This window comes from Dipodomys merriami, unplaced genomic scaffold (assembly GCF_024711535.1).
Source record: "Dipodomys merriami isolate MVZ:Mamm:240054 unplaced genomic scaffold, mDipMer1.0.p SCAF_23, whole genome shotgun sequence".
Lineage (NCBI taxonomy): Eukaryota > Metazoa > Chordata > Mammalia > Rodentia > Heteromyidae > Dipodomys > Dipodomys merriami.
The window spans coordinates 5283430-5306074 of NW_027203715.1; positions in this window are offsets into that span (position 1 = coordinate 5283430).

Genomic DNA, 22645 nt, shown 5'->3' on the forward strand with positions numbered 1-22645 from the left:
TTATGGATTCCATGAATGCCTCTATCGATCTTAGTCTATTCTCATCCCTATCTCTCAGTTCCTATATTTCTCTTTGATTAGCTTCCTCACGTTCACGCAATTTTTGTAGTTCTCTTTGAGTGTTCTCAGCCTGCTCATGCCATTCCTGACTTTCTCTTCATCTGTTCTCAGCCAGCTCACACAATTCCTATCTTTTTGACTGATCTCAACCTTCTCACGCAATTCCTGTCTATCTCTTTGATCTCAACCTGCTCAGTCAATTCCTATTTTTCTCTTTAAGTGTTCTCAATCTGCTCACGAAATTCCTGTATCAATCTTTGAGTAGCTTCCTCACGTTCATGACTTTCATGTATTGATCTTTTTTTGCCTTCTCTCTATCCTTGTCATGCTCACACTGAGACCTTTGCATGTCTTCACTCTATTCATTTACCCTGTTTACCTGAAGTGTTTGTAGATCTTTTAGGGAACTCACCTCTGGATTATTTATTATCTGTTCTGTCCCCTGATTGTCATGAGTGGGAGTTGACATCACCAGACTTGCCATTTTTCTTGTGTTTTTCCGGTTTGTTCTGCCCATTTGGCATGAGAGTAACAGAAGTTTTGTGCTAGAACACTATTGTAAGGTAAGCATCAACCAAAATCTGTAGTTGCACAGTCAAAAGTCTGCAGATACAATCTAGGTCAAGAGATAAAATATATTCAACACCAAACAAGTATGTCTTAATTGCCTAAGAACAGCAAAGAAGAATTTTGCAACCAGAAATGATTAGGCTTAGCGAGAATGTGGGGGGAAAAAGATTAGAGGGATGTGAGAAGGTGAGGGAGAGTGGACTTAACCAAGTCCTGATCTCAAAGATGGAAATGGATTGGACAGAATGATAGCAGAGAGAGAAAAAAAGAAAAAGAAAAGAAAGAATAAAGAAAAAAAGAAGAAAAAGAAAAAAGAGACAAGAAAAAATGGAAAATCCAAAATTTAAAATTAAAAATGAAACCCTTAAAAACTGCAAGTTTGAAGAAATAGTATTCACAGAAGAATGGGGATGGGATAAGAGAAGGGGAGGGATAGAAAGGAGACATGAAAAACTAGAAAAATAAAAATGTTTTAAAATATTATATGGGTATAAAGAGGTAATACTGCTATTAAGTATTTTAAGTCTAAGATTATGAATTGAGTAATAAATTTCTGGATTAATTGTGTACAGGTTGGGGGATAAGATCTAATTATTGATGACATGTATATCTGAGCAGAACAGCAATTAAGTCACGCAGAAAAGAATGAAAGAGAAGTGAAAAGAAAGAAAAGAAAGGAAGAAAGAAAATGGATCAAAAGATCAGTAGAGATAAAAACACACACACATATACACCTAAAATAAAAATTATATGAGGATAAAAGAAAAAAATAATAGAAAACAAAATTTTAAAACAATTAAAAATTAAAAATTAAAAAAATTAAAAATAAGGTACAAAAAATTTCTTTTATTTTTGGGGGCAGGGGATGGGAAGATTCTGTATCTCCCTTGTGTTAGTAACCAGTCTCTAGGTGGAGTCTCTGGTCTGCCTGTGGTATTTAGTTTTTATGTGGCTTGATTGGTAACTTAGGTGAGTTTGGGCAAGCAGAAAAATGTTCTGCTTTACCCAGGATTTTGTGATCCTCCTCCCAGGCTAGTTCAGTGGGAGGGAGATCTGTTTTGAGTATTGCAAAAGAGGGAGATGGCTGTTTATTCTAGTTTGGAGATGCTGTGCTGAGGCTAAGTTTTGGGTAGAGTTGAGGCCTTTCAGCAAACAGTAGCTTTTCCTGAGGGGCTAGCTTGAGACACTCACAGAGCCTAGCCTGGAGCCATTCTCAGGGTTTATGTTTACAGAATTTCAATTGATTGTCTAGGCTGCTGTAGGGAGGGGCAGCCTCTGGCTCTGTTTACCCAGTGAAGAAAGCCACTCCTGAGGGTGAATTTTCCTCTGCCTGGGGTGGGTGACTTTTTCCTGGGTGGAGTTGAGCCTGGCAAGTCTGGGAAGGTTCCGGTGACCTGCTAAATGACTCTTTTATTTTCTCCCAAAGCCTGAGTTGGCGCTAGCAGCTCAGCCAGGCCTTTGCCAGTATCAAAGAGGGAGATCTCTGGTAGTGGGGTGGGGAATGGGTGGCCTTCCCTCCTGTGCCCTCTGAGAAGGAGTGAGGATGTCAGGCTTCTACTCATATTGCCAGATTGTTGGTTCCTGGGTCGTTTCTGGTCTGCGATCTGCAGGGTGAAGATATCTGCTCCTTCTCATTTCTTGCTGGTGTTGAGTAGAATCCGCTTGCCTACTGCATCTGGCACCTCTGTCCCAGACTCTCTGTGTTGCAGGTATGGCGGCTATGACCTCTGCCACAGCAGCCACCACTGTCGCGTCTGCTGGTGAGTGCTCAGATCTTTCGCCTTGCCTGGATTTTCCCTATTTAGCCAAACTCTCTGTACTGTGATGGCACATTTGGTGTAATTCTCTGGCCTAGGACTGTTCACTGGAACACTAAAATTTCTTTCTATGTGAGAGCTTGTTTAGCCTCCAGCTTCAACACGTCATCTTAGCGCTTCACATTGTTACATATGTTTTAACATTGATGCATCCAATGACAAAGACACATTGCTTAAGTCACCCTTTTGACGACTGAAAAGAAACCATGCTGCAATCTCATTCTATGGAAAATTTGTGCTTTTCAATTCTTTTAGATTAAAAATTGATGTGGGAGAATGAACATTCTGCATACAATTTTGTATTTTCCTAATTATTTTAATATACTTTCCAATATTATATAAGGTTAAAACATTACTACTTATTTAGTTTTAGGATTTCTAAAATGGCCAGGGTAAAAGTTCTATTCATTCACAATTTTAAGACAATAGAGTGTCCATTATGACCAAGTGAGAAATTTTACACTTTTTATTTGTCGTCCTTAAAGGTTGTGCTGGGGAATCAAGTCCAGTGCTTCATGTGTCTTAGTCTACTGCATGCCTCTGAGCCTGATGTGACCTGTGGTTTTATTTTAACTCAATTGGAATAAAGAAAAATTTCACTAGGAAGGTAATTACTTGGTTACTTTCTCCAATGTCTCTCGCATACATAAAGTAATATAATTGTACACTGACAGAAAATGGTGTTCCTCTTAGCAGTAACTGTTTATTTTTTGTATCCCCACTCTTCACTAAGTCTTGCCTGTTTCCTATTCTCCCGTCCCATAAAACTTGACTGTATCCACTGGAAACCCTCTTCCAGTCAGCCTCCTTCTAAAAAAGTCCAAATTTAACTAACATACCACCGGGTAGTCCCGCTATAAATGTTCAAATCCTGACTGCCACCAGACTCCTTCCTGAAAGCCCTCCTTTGCTACAGGGAAAACCTTCTTCGGCTCCACCCCTTCCTGGAATCCCTGCTCTGCACCACCGGAAACCAGGCCACATCCATATCTCTCCCTCTATGGCCTGTTTTGATGCACCAAGAACCCCCCCTAAATCGGGCTCCTCCCTTGAATCCTCACTTCATCCCCCAGATACCCCGCCCATAACTACTCTAGTCCCTCATAGTCCCATTGCTCCCATATTCTAGTACCTCCAAGCTCCTACTTCCCTTTCATACGCCACCCCCAACCAGACTGTTCCCTCAAGCCCCTCCTGGTTTCATCGGAAACTCCACCCATAACTAGCCTACTTTTAAGTGGGCTAACCTCTCAAACTCAGCCCTGAACCTACCTCTTCCCAGAAAGCCCATCATGCTACACAAAAATCCTCCACCTTCGTTTACATGCCCTTGAAGCCCCACCTAGTGTGGCCAGAAGCTTCTTACACAGCCCATCTCCTGCCTGTAAAGCCAGCCCTGCTCCACCACAAGCCCCTCCACCTCCCAAATCTACTCTCTCAATGCCCTACATTGCTCCCCAGATAAACCCACCCTCCTATTGTATCCTCCCTCAGATCCACACCCTACTCCACCAGATACCCTGCCTATAATACCCTACAACTTTGTAGACCTTCCACTCTTTCTGAAAGCTCCTCCTCCAATTAGCCCCATGGCTCTAAGACCTGACCTGCTCCAGAAAACCCCCACCACACTATCCCATCTCTCAACACCCACATTGCTCTACTGGAAACCACTGCACCAGTTAGCCTCACTCTGGAAGCCTCACCAGGTTCAACTGTAAATCCCTGTCCCTCCAAAGTCCCTTTTTGAAGGTTGCCTTGCCCTACTGGAAACCCTGTCCAAACTCCTTGTCCTGCCTTGCAATACTGAAATCTTTACCCAACATTACTCTTCTTTTCGAAGTGGTGACTGGCTACACCAGAAACCCATTCTAACTAATCTAGTCCACTGGATCCTATCAGTGCTCTCACAAAGCCCTGGTCCTGAAAAACTCCTCCATACATCGCGACTACATCTTGATCTGCCAGAAATCCCACCTCCACCCTAACACACTTCCAAAAGGCCTGCCATTCTCCACCAGAAACCTGCCCCTTATTAGCCCACTTCTTCCTAGCACATCCTTGCACTCTCAAGGCCAGACCCTGAAAAGTCTCTCCCTCATAGCTCCGCATTCCTGCACCAGAAACCCCACCTTCTGTCAGCCTCTTGCCTCGATTTCTCGCCCTGCCTTGTGGGAAATCCCACCCTACATATCCCACAAGGGTTCACTGTGCTCCACCAGAACCCATCCTCTAAGTAATCTCTTCTTTGTAGTCTTGTTCTTCTTCTCAAAACTCTGCCCCAAACAGCCTCCTCTCCAGTGACCCCACCTTCTTCCACTGAAAACCCATCCACCTGCCAGTCTCCATCCTAACGTCCCACGTACTCCACAGGAAACACAGCCCCTAATAAGTCTAGTCCTTCCAGTACCCTCCCTGCTGTCTCAAAGCCCTACACAGACTGGCCTTCACCCTCAAAGCCCTTCCCTGCTCCACCACAGAGGATGTGCCACAACCAAGTCCTCCGTTGTACCAGACAGGGCTCCACCAGAAACCCCACACCACCTCATCCATGAAGGTCCCACCTAGTAAATTTTAGTACAAATATGATTTTATACTAGTAATAGAATTCATACTAATCAATATGATAAGAAAGCAACATTAAATAAAGACAACAAAAATTAGATAGCTATTAGATGCCTTAGTCTACTTTGGGGTTCTGTTACCAGGCAGATACACATTGTGCGAAAATATGTGAAGATGATTCCTCTAACTGGAAAGTATTGTTTGAAGTATCAGTAAGGTTTCATGGGTGATCATTTTATTTCTACAAAATTCGTGAACATTAGTGCTCATTAACTTCAAAAATATTAGTTATTATAAATCCTCTGGTTTTGTTGAGGAAAGAGTATTAGTGTGTAAAATGATGACTTTCAAATCATCTCTCTAATGAATAATTTCGGAGTTGCTTACCTTACTATGTACCAGAGTTTTTAGTAACCAAAATTGTCTATCAGAATCAACTTTGATTTTCTTCCTTCCACCAAAGTGCCCTTTGGAAAAGATTGAAGTGTCATTATACAGGTAAAATGTCAGAGATAACAACATGTTTGAGATTATAACAAAATTATGATGAAGATCCCAGTCAATGTGCTTTAAATTTTCTAACAAAAGGAACTTACGCATATTTAACTGCAGACTTTGTGAAGACTAGAAGACAAAAATACAAGAAATGTTCTGTTATACCATGGTTCTGAAAACAAAACAAAACCAAGGAAATACAACATTATGAGACAGAAGGGAATGAGGAATATGTACCAGTGATATAGAATGTAAAACATACACTGAATCAGGTAAAAATATTTTTGGTCATGATGCCTGGTCATTCAATATATTTCATTGTAAATATTGTTCTTTGTTAACCTGTGACTTAATATAGGTCTCAGCAGGTATCTGCCCAAGTAATTGTGTAATTAGTCAATTTCATCATTGCAAGATCGTCAGGATGGTAAACTCCCACACACCTTAACATAACTGCAACAGCACTAGACATACACTCCTAATGGTCCAACAGATTAAGCCAGACCTGTAGTTTACCAAAGCTTTGTTTGTGGTATATAGATTTTTCAGGCTTGATGAAAAATGTCTCTGCCTAGAATTATATGATGACATTTAAAGCTAAAATAATTTAGGGTCATTATTAACATCTAACACATGCTGAGTTTTTTATTTATACCTCTCCTTTCCCTTTCTTTTTTGCTCCCTTCTTTCTTTTCTTTCTCTTTCTTTCTTTCTTTCTTTCTTTCTTTCTTTATTTTTTGGGGGGGGAGTCCGGTCGTGGGGCCTGAACTCTGGGCCTGGGTGCTGTCCCTCAGCTCTTCAACTAAAGGCTAGTGCTCTACCACTTGAGCCATAGTGCCACTTCCGGCTTTTTTTCTTTTTGTTTATGTGTGCTGAGTAATCAAACCCAGGGCCTCATGCATGCAACGCAAACACTCTAGCACTGAGCCACCTTCCCAGCCCCTTTTTATTTCTATTTTCTTCCTTTTTTGCTTTCTTTCTTTCTCTCTTTCTTTCTTCCTTCCTTCAATTCTTTCTTTCTCTGTCTCTTTCTTTCTCTTCCTTTCTTTCTCTCTCTCTCTCTCTCTCTTTCTTTCTTTCTTTCTTTCTTTCTTTCTTTCTTTCTTTCTTTCTTTCTTTCTTTCTTTCTTTCTTTCTTTCTTTCTTTCCTCTTTTAGGAAATGTATGAATTTAGATATTTTGTTTGTGGAACAAGTATCCTACCATTAGAACATCCTTTTTCAATTTAGTTACTTTGCTCATAGGTTATCAATTTTGCTGAGTGCTGAACAGAGGCTAAGTTCCTCACTTCTGTCTGCCAAGTAGCTGGGATCACAAATGCATTCCAACATGCCAAGCTTTAGGATCATATAAGACTCTTATTACTTTCCTTGCACATTGGTTCTGAACTGTGATCTTCTCAAATTTTACCTCTTCAATTAGTGATGTGCGTTCCAGTAGCCTGCGGTCAGTATAGAGTGTCTAAATGAATTATTGAAGGCAATTTCACATTAATCTCTTTTTCTTTGCCAGTCCAGGGACTGTTATAGTTTTATTTCTATACATTTTTTGTGTATATGTGCACATTAGCTTAAAAATGTTACATTTTGCCCCTTTGTTTCTTTTTTCTTCTTCTTGGTCATGGGGCTTGAATTCTGGGTCTGGGCATTTTCCCAGGGATCTTCAGATTAAGGCTAGCACTTTACCACTTGTGCTACAGTGACACTTCTGGTTTTCTGGTGGTTAACTGAAGGTAAGTTAACTGAAGGTAAGATTGTCAAAGATTTCCTCCAGGACTAGCTGTGAACCACCATCCTCAGACCTCAACTCCTGAGTAGCTAGGATTAGAGGCATGAGCCACTGGCACACAGCTAAATTGTGACTTAAGTTCTATCATTTAGTTGAGGGAGTAGCATGAGTGTGTAAAAAGTTAACTTTCAAGTCATCTCTCTAAATAATTTCAGAGTTTCATTTTCATAATATTTATTGCAGGGATTAATGACAGAAGCTCCCAAAGTAACAGAATGATCCTTCATATTCTCTTTCCCATAGGTACTATTAGAAGAGAATGAGTGAGATCTAAGTCTAAGGCAATATGTACTTGAAATTATAAAAAAATATTTTGATGATACATAAAGATCCAAATAACAAAATGTGCTTTTCATTTCCTAAAGAAAGGAATGTCATACAAATATATTTATTGGCAGGCTTTTTCATCTGAAAAACAAAGAAAAAACAATATCTTAAAAAAGTTGAAAAGGATCAGCAACCATGTAAGTGTGATATAACATTGGAGACTTTAACACATGAATTGGTTCAGGTAAATAATTCTTTGGGAAAGGTACCTGTTCACTAAATTTATTCATTGTAAATTTTTATTGTTATATATTATGTTACTTAATATATATATATATGTGTGTGTGTGTGTGTGTGTGTGTGTGTGTGTGTGTGTCTGTGTGTGTGTGTGTGTGTGTGTGTGTGTGTGTGTGTGTGTGTGTATCTGTCTGGTGAACTGTATGGTTAGGTAATTTCATCATGCCAAGTTCATCAAAAGGATGCACTTCCATAAGCCTTAACAAACTTGCAACACCACTACACATGCATACTTATGTGTTCATCATTTTAAGCTAGACCTGTGTTTTACCAAAGCTTTATATATAGTATGTTATTTTTTCATTTAGGCTTGACACAAAATGTGTTTACCCCTAGAAATAGATTATGGCATTTATAATGACAATAAGTTAGTGTAAATCTTTACATTGAACACATGCTCAGTATGAGTTGTTCTTTCTTTCCTTTTCTTATTTTATCTTTAGGAAGTTGATTTGAGTTTTGATGTGTTTGCCAGACAGGTATTCCACCACTGGAGTCACTCCACCAATCCTTTCTTGTTTAAGTTACTTTAATCATAGAGTAACAATTTTTGCACCCACCCCCCAAAACAGGAATCATTATTGCATTCCAATATCCCTACCTAGTAGGTTGATATGGGAGATACTTTCCTTCCTAGACTGAATCAGAACTGTGATCCTCTCAAATTCTCCCACTTTAGTTAATGGTGTGAACTCCAGTTCTGCCTACCTCTAGAAGATATGACAGAAATAAATGATTACAGGTAATTCGAGTTAATCATTGTTTAATATAAGTGATTTGATATTAAAATGTAGGGTAAGTTTGAAAGTAAGAAAATAAAAGAATAATGAAGAAAGAAAGAAAGAAAGAAAGAAAGAAAGAAAGAAAGAAAGAAAGAAAGAAAGAAAGAAAGAGAAAGAAAGAAAGAAAGAATGAAAGAAGGAAAGAAAGAAAGAAAGAAAGAAAGAAAGAAAGAAAGAAAGAAAGAAAGAAAGGAAGGAAGGAAGGAAGGAAGGAAGGAAGGAAGGAAGGAAGAGAAAGAAAATGATTAAAAATTAATTTTTTGGAGTCAGGAATCACATGGCAGAGGTACTTCCTGTATTTTGTATTAGGTCTGCCCAAGGCCATGCAGACCCTTTGCAGACACCTTCCCACTTCTTGACTAAGTTTTCACCCTTTAAGTGTTATCTATGTATTTGGACACCTGGAGGCAGCCACCATCCCCTCCTGCTAAGTCACAACCTGGTCAGCCTCTGGTCACACTTTCCATCTAACCAGAGGTGAGTCCCAGGCCTTAAAGTCACATCTAGATCCAGTGTGGCCAGAAATTTCCCCCACTTGGCCACACCTCATCCGGTACTTCACCTGGATACGTCCTCGCCAGAGGTTAAGTAGCCCTATTTTTCGTACATGCCTTTCTACCATGTATGGCATGGGCAGCAGTTCAGTAAATAAACTAGTTCACCTGACTGAATACAGTGTGTTGTTCTCTTCATTGACTACCCATGAAACTCACCTAATTAATATGCTTTACTCTTAAGAGTTTCAAGCTATGAATCCATGGATACTTTTGTGACACATGTCAATTCAGTATCTAAAAAACATATGTACTGACTCATCATTTAACAATATAATTCTGCCTCGAATCTTTTTTGGGGGGAGGTCCAGTCATGGGGCCTGAACTCTGGGCCTAGGCACTTGAGCTCTTCCGCTCAAGGTGAGTGCTTTACCACTTGAGCCACAGAGCCACTCCCGGTTTATTTCATTTTGCTTATGTGGTGCTGAGGATTCGAACCCAGGGCCTCATGCATGCAAGGAAAGCACTCTACCACTGAGGCACCTACCTAGCCCCTGCCTGGAATATTTAATAGCAGTTTAATTAACCATAAAGTCTATTTTGTTTGCTTTTTTTGTTTTGTTTTGTTGTTTAAAGTAATAAAAGAGTTGGTGGGACAATCTGAAAGGATCTCTGGCTTCATATTTTCACATCACTCTGGCTACAATCTGTGTGCTACCAGCTCAGATGCTGGGACTTTGAAATTTTGGAAAGAAAAAACATCATAAGGACCCATGGCTTCGGGATTTCTCAGATTCGTTTTATAAATGTAATTGTTACTAAGGTATACAGTGAGGTTACCATTTCACAAGAAATTCAGACATTTAGATGTTTATTTATATTTTTGTCAGTTGTGGGCTTGAATTCAGGGCCTGGGAACTGTCCTTGAGACTCTGTGCCACTTCTGGCTTTTGAGCTGTTAAATGGAGATAAGAGTCTTAAGGGGACTTTTTTTCCTGGGCTGGCTTTGAACTGCAATCCTCAGATCTCAGCCTCATGAGTATCTGGGATTACAGGCTTGACCAACTGGCACCTGCCTTGAAATTGTCTTTTTGGGTGTGTGTAAAAATACCATAGAGTGGGGTTACAATTATATGGGCAAGGTAATGAGCACATTTCTTACCAAGAATTGTTGCCCACTCCTTTGTTTCCCCTTCCCATCCCTTCTTATCTCCCTGCCACACACCTTCCCTAACCCCCATTCCCCACTCCCCACCCCCCACCCCTGGGCAAAGTTGTAAAGTTCGTTTTCCGACATAAAGTCTTGTATATCTCATTGTTGCAGTGGGTCCACCTGTATCCCTAATTTAAAAAATTGTTTTTTCCCTTCCCCTCCACAAATTATACCAACATCAAATGCAGTGAAAGCAGGGGTTATACCGTGGGGGAGGGACATATAATGCAACAAATAAATCATATTACAGATACGTTAGTAACAATCTCATGAAAGAAAAATAAAACATTTGAATCCTTATCTTCTGGTTCATTTCAACTAATATCAACTTATTTGATTTTTCTGCTTCTCTCAGACATATAATAGTTATTGCAAATAAGGGAAAACATAGGACCTGTTTCTTTGCGCCTTGACTACTTCACTCAATATAATTTTTTCCAAGGCTTTCCATTTCCTAATAAATGGGGCGAAGTCATTTTTTCTGATGGAGGCAGAGATTTGCATTTTGTATATAGACCACATTTTCTTGATCCATTCATCTACTGAGGGGTATCTGGGTTGGTTCAATATCTTAGCTATGGTAAATAATGCTGCAATAAACATAGTTGTGCTGGTAACTTTAGTATGGTCTTGTTTGTGATCATTTGGGTAAATACCCCAAAGTGGGATTCCTGTGTGATAGGGGAAATGTATGTGGAGTCATTTGAGGAACCTCCATACTACTTTCCAACGTTTTTCTTGGGGACGGGTACGCTGGTGGGGCCTGAACTCTGGGCCTGGACGCTGTCCCTCAGTTCTTCAGCTCAAGGATAGCACTCTACCACTTGAGCCGCAGCATCACTTCCCGCTTTTTTCTTTTTGCTTATGTGGTGCTGAGGAATCGAACCCAAGTCTCAGGCATGAAAGGCAAGTGCTCTACCACTGAGCCAACTTCCTATCCCCTCCAAAGATTTTAAACAAGTGTACACTTCCACCAACAAGCAGTAAGGTTCCCTTTTTGCCACATCCTCTCCAACATCTATTGTTCTTATAGTTCTTGATTATAGCCATTCTAAATGGGGTGAGGTGGTATCTCAATGTTGTTTTGATTTGCATTTCTTTTATGGCTAGGGAGGTTGAGCATTTCTTCATGTGTCTATTGGTCATCCTTCTTTCCTCTTCAGAGAAGTTTCTCTTTAAGTCTTAGGCTACTTATTACTTGGGCAGTTGTTTCTTTAGGGATTTGTTTTGGGGGGATTTAATTTTTTGGGTTCCAGGTATATTTTAGATATGAGACACTTGTCCATTGTATGGCTAGTGAAGATCTTCTCCCAGTACGTGGGCTTTCTATTGAACTTGCTAGCTATGTCCTTTGCCATGCAGAAGCTCTGCAATTCCATGCAATCCTATTTGTCCAACCTTTCTTTGATTTGTTGTGTTTCTGTGTCTCTTTTACGAAAATATTGGCCTATGCTAAGGTGACCTAGGGTTTCTCTTATTCACGGACTGCACTCACAAATTATTAATGCTGATTCAAAACTTTCGCAAAGTGGCAGGGTATAAAATGAACCCTCAAAAATCAATGGCTTTTCTATTTGCCAATAATGAGAAAAGCGTGGCTGAAATCAGGAAAGCAACTCCATTTGTAATAGCCCCACAAAAAATAAAATACCTAGGAATTAACCAAAGAAGTGAAGGACTTCTATGAAGAAAATTTTGAAAACGTGAAAAAGGAAATCAAAACAGAACTTAGAAAGTTGAAAAACCTCCAATTTTCTAAGATTTGAAGGATCAATATCGTGAAAATGGCAATACTTCCCAAAGCTATCTACAAATTCAATGTGATACCCATCAATATTCCAATCTCATTCTTCAAGGAAAGAGAAGAGGCAATCCAAAAATTCATATGGAGCAATAAAAGACCCCAAATAGCAAACATGATCCTTAATAGAAAGAACTGTGCTGAAGGAATACCAATACCAAATTTCAAACTCTACTAAAAAGCCATAGTAATCAAAATTGCTTGATACTGGCACAAGAACTGACCCCAGGACCAATGGAATAGAATTGAAATCCCACAAATGAACCTACAGGCATATAGCCACCTAATCTTCGATATGGGAGCTAAAATAAACAGAATGGAAGACAGCCTTTTCAGTTAATTGTGCTGGCAAAATCGGTTAATCACTTGTAGAAAATTAAGCTAGATCCTTATATATCCCCCGGCACCACAATCAACTACAAATAGATCAAAGACCTCGAAGTCAAAACAGACACTCAAATAGTCATTTTTAATATATATGTATATATATATATATATATATATTGCTGCTCTGAAGAACATTATCATATTCACCATGACAATACCACCATATATTCACCATGGCAATTTTACTACAGTGTAGAATTTTCCATTTCATAACCTGCAATCTTTTATCATTTCACATTCTCCTTATAAGTATGAATATTTTCCTGTTTCTTATAATGTTTTGAAATTATTAAGAGGGAATTTAAAAATTTGTATGGTCTACTGAAATTATCTCATTTTGTTTGGTTTTGTGATGCTAAGTCATTAAGACCAAGTTTTCCTCAAATTTATGCTAGCAGACTATATCACTAAATTATATTCTAATTAATTCTTATTATTCTATTTTGAAATAAGGTTTTAATGTTGCTGTTTTATGATATAGAGTGTTGTGAAGGTGGACTAAAATTTGCAACTCCACTGTCTCCAGTAACAATGCTTTATCACCAGGTTCTGTAGGCTCATATTTATAACTAGCTAATCAGGAGGTTGAGACCTGAGATTTAGTTCAGATAGCCTGAGCAGAAATATTATGAGTCTCTCCTCTCCAGTTCACTACAGGAAAGCTGGCAGTGGAACTGTGGCACAACTGTTAGAGCACTACAGTTAATGGCTCATATCTGAGGATCACGATTCAAAGCCAGCCCAGGCATGAAAGCCCATTAGACTCTTATCTCCAATAAACCACTAGAAAACAGGAAGTGATGCTGTGGCAGTAGAACACTCACCTTGAGCTGAAGGGCTGAGGGATAGCAACCAAGCCCAGAGTTTAAGCCCCATGACAAACAAACCCAGGGCTGATGAGAACCCCTGGCAGAGTATTGGAATAATTGCTATCTTTCTGAGACTGTTTCACTGGGTTCTTATCAAAGGAACTTGGCTTGAGACAAAGAAGTGCACTCCCCGGCTAATTCCTTAGTACTGGGTTGCCAGAACATTTCATTTACCTCATAAGTTAATGGAGGCTTAGCAATTTGCTTGCTGAGAGACTAGGTTTAAAGGAATGAGACAGTGGCACCCAATGTCCACCCTCACCTAGGAAATTACTATCTTGGAGGCTTTTGAAGGAATATAGACAGAAGAAAGGATGCAACTTGAACTTGAATTTGGGGCCTGAGTGTTGTCTGATATGTAGCACTCTACCAATTGAGCCCAAGGTCTAGTTCTGGCATTTGGCTAGTTAATTGAAGATAAGTTTCTTCAGAATTTTACAAACTAGAGAGGGTTCAAACTGTGATCCTCAGATATCACCCTCCTAATTAGTAGGATTAAAGGCATGAGCCATTGTGTATTTATTGGGACAGATGCACAGAATTTCTATGAAATTGTATAGACATAACTCTACTTTTTGTCTGTCATGTTTACTTTACCATGTGTGACATAACCAGTCCCATTTGTGTCTTGTTAGTTCATAAAAGGAGAAGCATAGAGTTAACTTCAGAAAAGGAGAAGCATAGAGTTAACTTCCTAGTCTCCTCCCATTGGTAAAGATCCTTCTACCATAACTGGGAGGAAGATGAACAAATAAAAAAGTAAGTGGATGTTGGCACAAAGAGAAGATTTTGTCCTTGAACACTTGGTATTTTCAGGTTTCTGAATCAAAGTCAACTTTCTTCTTTTCACACCAGTTGTGATTTTCACCAGGGAGCTGAGGCTTGGCACTTCAGTGAATAGCAGATTACACAGTTATGGATGTGCTTGTGGTTTTGGATTCTCATGGATGACAGGGAGGGCTGTGTATAGCAAATGTGATCCAGTGGGGAAACAACTTTTTCTTCCTATTACAGGGAGAATTTGAGATTTGGGATTATATTTGAGACATTTCTAGAAGTGGGTTGTGAGGAGCATGCTGCTTGCAAGAGTCTCTTCCCACTTCCCAACATGCAAGTTCTGCCAGAAAGAGGTTATAGTACAAGACTCAGAATGGAGAGTGTGGGCTCTCATTTTCTTTGTCACCAATCTGCACACAGCATGTTTTGTTCCATCCTCCTTATGTGGATTGAATTCTACTCTGATCATTTCTATGAGCCCAAGAACCATAACACCCAAAAGAACTTACACAGAATGTCAAGCTCAACATGACCTCTTCAGACCTGTTCTTCTACTTATCTATTCTTCTGGACTAGCTTGAGGAACCCATGACCCATGAGACCAAGAAAAAGAGGAAAAAGTCCTTGTTTAGATGCCTCATGAGTAGGGATGGAACCTGTGTCTCTAGGGATGGGCCTGATTGGCCAAGAGCCCTTAGTACTCCCCACCTTGGTAAAAATGTCCTTTTATGGATATTCTAGGCCAGGAAATATCTGTTCTCCTTTTGAAAGAACTTGGAAGTAGCCACTCATTAGAAACACCCTACCTTCTCATCAGTTTTCAGTCTGAACTCAAATCCTACAGCTTTCTGCATTCGGTTCTAATGGAAGTTTAGTCACACCTTAACTTCTACAGTCTACTAAGACTCCTGTACCTTTTTCCATTCTCAGGTTTGCATCACCATAGAGCAGCTCCTATAGAACGCCAGATAAAGAACCCATCAGTGATGTCGTCTATGGTGACTGATGGAGATCAGAATCCATCACTGATCTCCAGAAAGCATGTGAACATAGAGGTTTTTTTCTTTTTTCAATTTGTAGAAAGGCCCAAGTAGATTTTGAGTCCTGTGGACATCCCACTGGTTCTGAACCCCAGCATGTGATGCACATACCACCCCAACATGTGATGCACATACCACCAAGGAAGAGGACGATCGAGAATGTCTCCCACTGATGTTCACAATCCAGGTAGATCAGCTCCAAACCGATAATAATAATAATAATAATAAATCATGTCAAAATGTTCAGGGTAAATGTGTGCTAATGGAAAATGACCCCAGTCTATATTCAAAAAAACCAATAAGTGAGGTCCAAAATCTAGATTCAACTGAGGAAAGGGAATCTTTCGTCACAGAATTCCCAGACCTATCTGTCCTCTTACAGTGGATCCAATTTCCAATTGAGAAATTAGAATCTTTCCCTACCTGGACTCAGGAAGAAAATCCTCTTTAGTGAGGAAGTAGATTCCTTTGAGGACTCTGAGGCAGAATTTCTGCCTGAAGGCAATTTAGAGGCCAATCTAGATTTCGAGATTTCTTCTCCCCTTTCTGAGAAAATCTTCTTTTTCTTTTTGTCCTGATTGTTGTAAGAGGTTCATTGTATTTATTCTTCTAACTTTATTAAAATGTCAATGTTTTTGACATATTCTAGAATTCTTGAATCCTAAATGTTTCCTTTTAAACCTACAATCTGAAGCATCTTGAATACGTGTTCTGTGAGATTGGAAAAATAGAGTGACAAGGGGCTGTACAAGAGATCCTACTGGACATAATGGGAGATGTTAAATGCACAGGGAATGACAATGAAGCAAGGCCATGCCTGTATGGGGTGATAAGGTGGCTACAAAAGGTTAGGACATAGCAGATCAGATGTCCTAGAAACCTATTCTGTCAATTGGGACAAATGCCACAATAATTATAGTGGTATGTGGGACATGCTTTCAACAGTGAGTTCCAATCTGTATACATCTTCATTGTGCTTTGGGCAAATATGGAAGAAAAATTTGATTCCAATAATATAAAAAGTCTACTTAGGGCTGAAAATATTTGAAAAAATATATAGGAGATATGTATACTGGAAAGTAAAAACGCTCATCAATAAAAGAAAGAATGCTTACAGATGTGAACAAACACAAAATCAGGAAGAAAAAACACAATTAAATCAGTTATATGTAAATACATGTTATATTGTTTATGTTATATAGAGTATATTATATGATATATAAGATTTAATATGATTTTCAAAATAAAAAGGCACTTAAATTTTTAGTCTTGAGTATTTTTTTGTATAAAACAGTGTAATTATTATTGGGGAAAGAAGTGATATAATTTGATTATAATTATATGAATATATATTTGTGTTTCTAGATACAACACTGATTATAAATAGATGAATAATTATATACATATATTTGTATATATCTATGAAGTGAATATAATGAAAGTGAATACTATGAAACTGACTGCAGTATGTATAAAAAAGTTGAGTCCATGAAACTCAGGCCTGTAATCCTAGCGATGTGGGAAGCTGGGTTCTGAGTTCTAGTATTTCTTACCCCAAGCCTTAGATTTTCAGAGGATGCCTGGGCTATTAGTTCTAGGGTTACATTGTTGTTCTCCTACTACCTCACCTCCCTTAGTCCTCCCTCCCCATGGTGTAAAGTTCATTTTCAACAAAGGGTCTTTGAGTATCATTGTTACAATGGGTCATCCTGTGTTGAACCTAAATTTTCTATTTCTCTAACCCTAATTCTAATTTTGTCTGGGATCCTAACCCTAATCATCATCATAATAATAGTTCAATTCAGAAGTTAACAAAATATTCAAGTTTTTTTCCATCCTTTTATTCTACTGTACATCTTGACTTAAGTTGCAGTTTAGCTTAAATCTATTTTTTACAAATTAGATTATATGTACATATATAAAGATGTAATTTTATGTGAAAAACAGAAGATCTTTGGGAAAAAGGGTAATGAAAAGGAAACAGAGGGAGTATAATCAAATGCTTTAAATATATTATGAATTGCCACTTCTGACAATTAATAAATTTTAACAAAATAAATAAAAATTAATAAAGAATACACTGTATTCTAGTGTTCTTTAAGAGAACCATGACATGTCTTGTGAATAAAATACCTGTGTTAGATAAACTTTGTTCGTGAATATTTTATATTTAAGTTATTTAACTTAATGAATAAAAATATATTAAATAAGATTCCATGATAAAAAAAAAACATAAAATTATTACTTAGTAATTGTTTGAGTAAAAGTTATAGTCGTGAGATTTAGGAAACTAAATTTCTATTTCCCTACAAAGCAATGATTTAAGTTTACTAATTTAATATTTCTAGTAAGTTAGGGAACATAATTGGCATGAAAAACAACTAACTGTACATCTTGTTCCTTAAATGAATGATATTTTAAATATTGTCTCTTTTTCAAATGAATAATTAGGTTTACTTTTCAAAATAAATGCAATTTTATCTCCTTTCAGAACAAGTAAATACCCTGCAATTAAATGAATTAATATATACAGATATTTAAAAGCTAAATTTTCTATGTTTGATACATAGCTCTACATATTCAGAATGCTACGATTTTTTTATTCAGAAATATCTAACCTCTGGGATTTTTGATTCATCAATATAAATTATCTCGTGAGGTTCTTGAGAAGGCTCCAGTAACCAGAGTGGTCAAAACATTTCCTGAATTCTAAATATTAAATCTAGACATTTTTATGCGTTGATTACATCATTTATTGTCTCTTCAGAGCAACTAAGCTAAAATAAATACTATTGTTTAAACATTTTGCTCACATTGTAAATAATATCAACACAGGTCACAAAGAGACTAATTATTTCAGACTCATTATATTTTGTAAACTTAGTGTGAAGAATGTAGAGAGCAGAAGGTTCTTATACTCAATAAATATTTTTGGTTAAATTAAGTTAAATCTTATATCTGGATTTCTAATTTGGAGGTTAATCACATGGTAACAGGAAAATAATGATTTTTTAAAATAATTACTTTGGGGCCATTTTTCTTCTTAAAATTATGAAGCAAAAATATCTCTAAGAAATATATCTGTGAAGAAAATGTTTCAACCGTTAGTAAAGTGCTTTATACTTTAATATAAATTTTATCTCAAAATAGAAAATCTGACTACTGCAGGACAGAGTAGGAGAGACACTTGAACTAATAGGCACAGGAAGGAACTTCCTGAACAGAGTCCCAGAGTCACAAAACGTTGGAGAGTGACTCGACAAATGGGACGACCTTAAAATAAAAATCTTCTGCACAGCTAAATCTATTGCAACTAAGCTAGAAAGACAACCAACTAATTGGGAAAAAATATTTACCAGCAATATATCAGACAAGGGGTTAACATCCTGTATATACAGGGAACTCAAGAAACTAATCCCTCCCAAACCTAACAAACCAATTACTAAATGGGCAAGGGAACTAAAGAGGGACTTCTCAAATGAAGAAATAAAAATGGCAAAGAAACACATGAGGAAATGTTCATTATCCCTATTGGTGAAGGAAATGCAAATAAAGACTACTCTGAGATACCATCTTACCCCAGTCAGAATGTCCCACATCCACAAATCAGCCAACGACAAATGGTGGAGGGGATGTGGATAAAGAGGAACCCTATTACACTGCTGGTGGGAATGTATACTTATATAACCACTTTGGAAAGCAGTCTGGAGGGTCCTTAGAAAGCTAAAGATTGACCTTCCTTACGACCCAGTCATACCACTTCTAGGCATCTACCCTGAACAACAAGAACCAATATACAAGGACATGTGCACCTCCATGTTTATTGCAGCACTGTACACATAGCTAGGATATGGAAACAACCCAGATGCCCCACCACAGATGAATGAATCCAAAAATTGTGGTATATATACACAACGGAATATTATGCAGCCATTAGAAATGACAAAATAATGGCATTCGCAGGGAAATGGAAGGAGCTAGAAGGAATCATGTTGAGTGAGGTAAGCCAAGAATGAAGAGACAAATGGTACATGGTCTCCCTGATAAATGGATGCTAAATCCAAAATGTGAGGTGATACGACAAAACTAACAGGACTTAAGAAACAAAGAACTCCCACTCATCTGGTTGAACCACTACTAAATATCCCCATGCTGCTTATCACATATATGGTATATAACATGTGAACACCGTTATATGTTAGACTGTGATAGACAATTTGCTCCAGGAAAGTTAGAATGAACTAGTGACTTTAAATGAGCATCATTATTCCACAATACTGTGAATTTCCGGAAATTATGTAATCACTTAATCACAATCAAAAAAAAAAAAAAAGAACCTCGGGGAAGGGAGAGAGGAAGGGGATGGTAGGGGGAAAACAATGGAGGGGGTAACAATGTTCAAGAGGAAGTGTACTCATTACCTCACTCATGTAACTGTAACCCTCTGTATAATATCTTTACAATAAATAAATAAAAATAGAAATTCTGCAACTAATCTTATGTATGTTTTCATGCACAAAATGCTGTGACTTCTAATCTTGTTATGTGATTTTAATTTTATATTTTTTAGTTGTGACATGATCCCTACTTACATTTATTACAAACTTCTGTAATTATACAAATCATGCCCTTACACACTAACTTATGTAAAATAATATTCAAACAAAATTATCTTTTTTCCTGTCTCCAACAGGGAAGGATGATGTGCTGAAGTACAATAAATGAAAGCCCTCTAACAAAGAGTGTTTATGGAATGGAAATTGGCAACATGAGGATGGTTACATGAGCACTTTCTACTTCGCTGAACAGGAATTTTTGTTTCTACATTACTTTCTTACTTTTTAATAACACAGGGAAAGCCATAAAATTTGAAGTTCATATGAAGGAATTGCATTCCTAAAAGATGTGGCAACCTTTCTCAAAAGCTCGATCGTATCACTAGTTCATTGTGCTTGTTGGCTGATCTATTTCTCTATCATATGTTTCATATTATTAAGCATATTAGTAATTCATCAATGAGTACATTACAGGAGACTCCAGAAAATAATAGCTATTGCGGTGTAATAATCAGAAGACAGAAAAAAGATTATATTAATCTCCAATTCCTCCCTTTGACCTTCAATATGCCAATTAATTTTCAAAAAAATCATGTACAATGTTTGTTTATTTTTCCCTTTTTAATTAGATATTAAGCAAGTGTTCTTACAGTAAAAAGAGATGGCAGTGGTATGAGAGATCTGGTAAGAGCACCTTCTCTCTAACAAGCAATGCTCTATGGACTGTAAATATGGAAGCCACATTAAAATTCTCTACACACTTCTCTCTCTCTCTCTCTCTCTCTCTCTCTCTCTCTCTCTCTCTCTCTCTCTCTCTCTTTCTCTCTATCTCTTACACACATACACACACACACACACACACACACACACACACACACACACACACACACACATACACAGCTGCCACCCAGACACATCAGAGATCAGTTGCATTCACCTGTAATGATTGTTGACTGATGTTTGCTCCATTGCTTTATTTCAGCTTAAGATCTTGCCTGGACCTTTATCTTTCCCCGACATCAAGTCCTTAGTTCTTAGTTTACTGTGGGTCTGAGTATTCATAATATGTTCTGGCTGCTTCAGGCCAATTAACAATACCCTAAATACTGTATCCTCAAACTTGATATTCAAGTCAAACTCCATGAATTTATACTACTGTTCCAAAATACTAAAATTTATTGGATTTAGGAACCAAGAAAACGCCCACCTTGATACTTTAGTAGCAATTGATATCAAGAAAGTAGAAGAATAAAATGTAGAATACTGGATGTGTGTTATAGATACAAAATCATCATCTATAGGCTCATTTATTGGAAAATTGACATCCTATATTGAAAGCACAATTTACATATTCAGTTTTCCACTTACTTTGCTTACCTATCACTTCTGATCACAAATCCTTTCATGAATTTTTATAGTATTTGAATAAATCACACGATATGCATGTACTTATCATCTGAAGGAAAGACAGTCTGCTGTTACATCTTTCATTCTATATGAAAAACCCTTAGTTTTTGTTTCCCTGTTTGCTGAATAAATCTATTCCTGGAAACAGGATATTCACATCATTTCCATTTTTAAAATTTGAAATATAATATTAACTTTGTTGTGACTAGTCATTTTCTAAAAATGAGTGATATTCATGAACACCAATATTTTGGTGCCTTTAAGTAAATTGAGACTTTATGTGGTATGGTAGTGCTTGTGTCTAATTGACTTAAGCATTAGATTATTCATGTATAGACATGTGAATTGTGCTTTTAATGCAAATTCCCAAGGATTTACATTAAAGTCATAAGGGAGGTTTTGTTTTCATGTTACATATGTTATATTTATTTCAATAAAAGTACTAGAAATACATGTTTGCTGGAGCAATATAAAAGATGAGAACATTTCTAAAGAGAATAGATTTATTGATTAAAACATAGAAAAGAGTAAAAATCAGGTTTCTTGCTTGATACTGCATAAATTTTATATGAATATAGCTCAAGATGAGACTCAGATATAAATTCATATTAATATTACGGAGATTTCTAACACAATATAAGCAATATAGGTATTTTAAGGAATTGGTCATTCAAAGCCCTGGATACCTAATGGATGACGAATGGCATTGAAAATAGCAGAGGAAAACAATTCAACATGCAGATATTATGATTTTATAATACTAATATGAAAGACATGGAGCTTTTGCCTTTCTGAAGAAGAAAGTTTAGCCAGTAATTTCAATGTAAGGCATCTGCAATGAGTCTAAAGTCTTTTCCTCCAAGATATCCAAGAGTTCTATACTCATCGTCTGAACAGTAAGTAATTATTTTAATAAGCTTTGTTTAATATTAATTTACTTGTAGAAAATAGGTTAAAATGTCTGCTCTCTTTCTTTCAATGTACTAATATACATTTGTTGTACCTGGACTCCAGACCCCCTGAAGACCACCAGAGACCACGACCAATGCAAATAACAATAGTCGTTTATTTGCAAATTTGATGTTGGTCCTCCACACACTCAGTAAGCAGTGACGCTAAGAGGTCCCGAGCATAGAATCAGCACAGTTTTTATACTATTGAATAAACAACTTTAAGGAAGCTTTACATTAGAAATTCCATGATTGATTAACATTTTAAGCAAACTAAGCTATACGTATGTGATTGGCTAATATCATTATTGACATGTTATTGACGGGAATTGTCTGGCCACTGGGTCCCCGTGTCCTGCATAGCCACCCAGTGTTTGGTCAATGCATCTCGAGAAAATTTCTGTGGCTTTCCCGAGGAGTATTTATATCTCAATTGTCCGGGAATTGTTTTTCTTTTTGTGTCATTTCTTGGTCAAACTCATGGTTATTTTAATAATTCATACCTCACAA